This window comes from Desmodus rotundus, chromosome 3 (assembly GCF_022682495.2).
Source record: "Desmodus rotundus isolate HL8 chromosome 3, HLdesRot8A.1, whole genome shotgun sequence".
Lineage (NCBI taxonomy): Eukaryota > Metazoa > Chordata > Mammalia > Chiroptera > Phyllostomidae > Desmodus > Desmodus rotundus.
This window is the reverse complement of record NC_071389.1, coordinates 14,345,468-14,350,056: the sequence shown is the minus strand read 5'-3', so window position 1 is coordinate 14,350,056 and position 4,589 is coordinate 14,345,468.

Here is a 4,589-nt window from a genome sequence, read left to right as displayed (position 1 = left end):
CACCCAATTTACAGGTCCACCCAAGTTGCTTTTCCATATGAATGGCTGGTCTTGACTCTTGATTCACAACTTCCTAAACCCTATCAAACAACCAACAGCTGGCCTTCGTGAGCCCCAGTCCCAGGCACTAGCAGCAGCCAGCCTAGATTTACAGCTTGGCTTCACCTGGGAAGCTCCAAGCCCAGCACAAGTAGCAGCCTTCTCAGATGGCTTTGTAGCTCAGGCAGGGTGCCCCAGGCAAAACATAGGTGGGGGCTGACCTTGGCCTGCACTACCCAGGAACCCCCAGGGCCAGTGCACCCAGTGGACAGCTACAGACCACGTTGGAGCACCACCACCCTGCCTCTGCACAGCTGATCCTCCACGGAGGGTGGAGGTTGGTATTCAGTGGTCACAGCCAGTCCTTGCAGCTGACTGGCCTGGGTAAATCCCTCCCATGGACCTGCCAACAGCAACCAAGGCTCAACTACAAGAAGAGGGTGCACTCAGCCCACACGAAGGGTGCACCTGGAGTACTCAATTGAGTGATAGGGGAGGCTGTGCCACTGGACCCTACAGGACACCTACTACATTAGGCCACACAACCAAAACAGTGTCAAGAGTCAAAGCAGCTCTACCTAATACATAGAAACAAACACAGGGAGGCTGCCAGAACAAGGAGACAAAGAAACATGGTCCAAACAAAAGAACGGATCAAAACAGAAAAAGAGCTAAATGAAATGAAGCAAATTAGAAGATGCAGAGTTCAAAACTCTGGTTATAAGGATGCTCAAAGAACCTAGTGAGGACCTAGACAGAATAAAAAAGATCCAGTCAGACACAAAGGATTCACTAATTGAAATAAAGAACAATTTATAGGGAAACAACAGTAGAGTGGATGAAGCTGAGAATCAAATCAATGACTTGGAACATAAGGAACCAAAAAACAACCAATCAGAACAACAACAAGAAAAAAGAATTTGAAAAATGAGGATAGTATAAGCCTCTGGGACAACTCCAAGAGGTCCAACATTCATATCATAGGAGTGACAGAAGGAGAAGAGAAAGAGAAAGAAATTGGAAATGTTTGAAAAAATAATGAAAGAAAAACTTCCCTAATGTGGTGAAGAAAATAGACATGCAAAGCCAGGAAGCACAGAGAGTCCCAAACAAGATGGATGCAAAGAGGCCCACTCTGTGACACATCATAATTAAAATGCCAAAGATTAAAGATAAACAGAGAACCTTAAAAGCAGCAAAGGAAAGAAGTTAGTCACCTACAGGGGAGTTCCCATTAGACTGTCTGCTGATTTCTCAAAAGAAATTTTGCAGTCTGGAAGGGACTGGCAAGAAATATTCAAAGTCATGAAAAGCAGGGACCTACAGCCAAGACTGCTCTACCCAGCAAAGCTATCATTTAGATTGAAGGGTAGATAAAGAGCTTCCCAGACAAGAAAAAAGTAAAGCAGTTCATCGTCACCAAACCATTATTATATGGAATGTTAAAGGGACCTATCTAAGAAAAAGAAAATCAAAACTATGAACAATAAAATGGCAAATATATATATATATATATATATATATGAACAATTGAATCTAAAAAGCAAATTAAGCAAACAAGAAGAACAGAGACAAGGACCATTTTGATGATTGCCATGGGAGAGGGTGGGGGAGAATGGGTGAAGAGGTGAGGGGATTAAGAAGTACAAATAGGTAGTTACAGAATAGCCACAGGGAAATAAAGTACAGTATAGGAAATGGAGTAGCCAAAGAACTTTTTTTTTTTTTAAGATTTTATTTTAGAGGGGAAGGGAGGGAGAAAGAGAGGAAGAGGAACATCAATGTGTGTTTGCCTTTCACGTGTTCCATACTGGGAACCTGGCCCGCAACCCAGGCATGTGCCCTGACTGGGAATCAAACTAGCGACCCTTTGGTTTGCAGGCTGGCGCTCAACCACTGAGCCACACCAGTCAGGGCCCAAAGAACTTATTATATTCATGACCCATGAACATGAACAATGATGGGGGATTTCTTGAGGCAGTGGGGGAGCTGAGTGGAGGGGGGCAAAAAGGCAAAAATCAGGAAAACTGTAATATTACAATCAATAAAATATAACTTTTTAAAAAAGAACGCAGATTCACCCTGACTGGTGTGGCTCAGTTGGTTGGGCATCATCTGGCAAAGTGAAATGTTGCTGGTTCAGGGTGAAATTTCAAAGTGAAATTCCTGGTTAGGGCACTTGTCTGGGTTGCAGGCCCATCTCTGGTTGGGGGTGTGCAGAAGACAATTGACTGATGTTTCTCTCCCTCTCTTTCTCCCTCCCTTCCCCTCTCTCTAAAAGTAAATAAATAAATAAATGTTTAAAGACTGCAGATTCTCAGGCACTGACCCGGAATACTTTCTCAATGGTGATTCCCATGCATTCAGAAGTTACAGAAGCACCTAGCTGGTTGGAGCATCGTTCTGTAGACCAAAACGTCCGGGTTCGATTCCCCATCGGGGCACATGACTGGATTGCGGATTCAGTCCTGGGTTGGGGAGCATGTAAGAGGCAACCAAACCATAGATGTTTCTCTCTCGCATTGATGTTTCTCTCTCTTCCTTCCCATCTCTCTAAAGTCAATGAGCATTTCCTCAGGTAAGAATTAAAAGAAAAAAATCCCCTCCAAGTTATGATATCTTCAGGCATTGCCAAATGTCCACTTGGGTGGGGTTGCCACGTAAAATATAAAATTCCCAGTTAAATTTCAATTTCAGATAAACATTTTTTTTACTGTATATATGACCTATATCTCAACTATTGCCATCCTATATTTTCTTACTTGCTGTACCTGGCAACTCTATCACGGGGGCAAAAATCTCCCTGCTGGAGAAGCACTGGCCCAGGTCCATTTTGGGGGGGTCTGGGATTTGAGGGTAGTAAGAGAAGAAAAATCTGCTGGGATAATCAAAGGTCACTAGCCTCGGAGGGCAGGTGCTTTACCATACTCATCTTTGTATCCCTAGAAATAAAGTGAATTCTCATTGAGTATTCTAACTGATAACAGGTGTGAAAACACTATGCACTGTATCAGGTACGACACCTGAGGACGGGGCTGAGGGGACACACTGCCTGCCCCCAGGGAGTCCGTGGTCTCGCAAACAGACACTGACAGTGGCGTTTGGTGGGACCCACGTAAGCTTTTTTAAGGATTTGACTTCGCGGTCAGCACTCTAAAATTGGAAGCCGTTACATAAAAGTCAGGATTTCTAGTGTCTCTTGGAAGGTGTGGCACATCTTCCAAATGCTTGGAGCAGCTGTGGGTTGGGCTGCACCTCCTCCCCCCACCCACGGCAAGGCTGGGCTAAAGCTGGGAGATGCCACCCCTTCTGTCACTGAACAGCAAGTGGGGTCCTGCTGACCCCGCCGCCCTCTGGGCAAAATTCCAGAGGCACAGCTTTGGTGAGAGGAAAGGAGTCTTTATTCAAAAGCTTCACAGTTTTGGAATAACAGCTTTCCACACTCATTAGTCACTTGTCTATCAATTAAGGCTAAACTCTTCAGCACCTGAGTCCTGTCATTCCCCTGTTTGTTTTAAATATCTTATTTCTACAGGGTTAGTTTACAAACTAAAACGACATAGGATACAAAAGCTACACAATTTTGGAAGAATGTCAGGCTTCACCCTCAGAGCCTGTTCCCGCTAGAACAGGGGCCACATCAGCCTCACGGTTGCCTTCAAAGGGCCGAATGTAATTTTAGGACTGGATAAGTGTAACCACTCCTTAATTAGGGGCAAGGAGCTCGCTGCTGCCTCTGGGTAGAAACAAGGTGCCAGGCCAGATAAAACAAGGTAGAGGGCTGGAGTCGGCCCGCAGGCCTTGTGTTTGCCTCCTGTGCTCTTAGAACACCCAAGGAAGAATAACCCTGCCACCCTCTGCCAGGCCAGCCCGACCCTAGGCTGCACCTGGAGTTCCTTCCCAACCAAAATGCCATCCATTGTCTATTGGGATATGCAGGCAGCCGCAGCACAATCACCCAGGTATCCTCGAGGAAGACAGCCTGAGAGAGCCGGTCCTCTTTTTATTTCCATGCGCTCTAGAGGCCGGCAGCTTCTCAGCCAATCCCGTCCTAGACTGTTTACCTTGCCTTGGCAAACTCCTCCTGTGGCCCCTCCCTACTTCTCTGCAGTGATCTGATCAGATCTCTATCACTTTGGCTGAGTCATGTGTTCCCCCATTCCCCAAAGTGCCACCACTCCCTATGGCCCTACACCAGTATCCTTCAGCCATTGATGTTATCTGCCCCGCACCTGTAGCCATCTGGATTTCAAAGCTCTGGTCTGGTGGCGAAGAGGCGGTGGAATGGAATGTCCTTCCAGGTGATCTGTGTAAGGCTGCCGTGTTATCCCCATTTCACACATGAAGAAAGTAAGGTTTAGGGAGCTTGAGTGAATTGCTCAAGGGCATTACAACTGGACTGGATTGGAACCCAAGTCCCTGGACTCCAGGGCCCACACCCAAGCCCCACCCTCAGAGTTCCTCCTGAGAAACAGCTCCACTGCCCAGGCAAGAACCTGGTGGCCGTGGGGACCCAGAGGGGAAGTGGTGACAGGGACGGAAGACCAGAC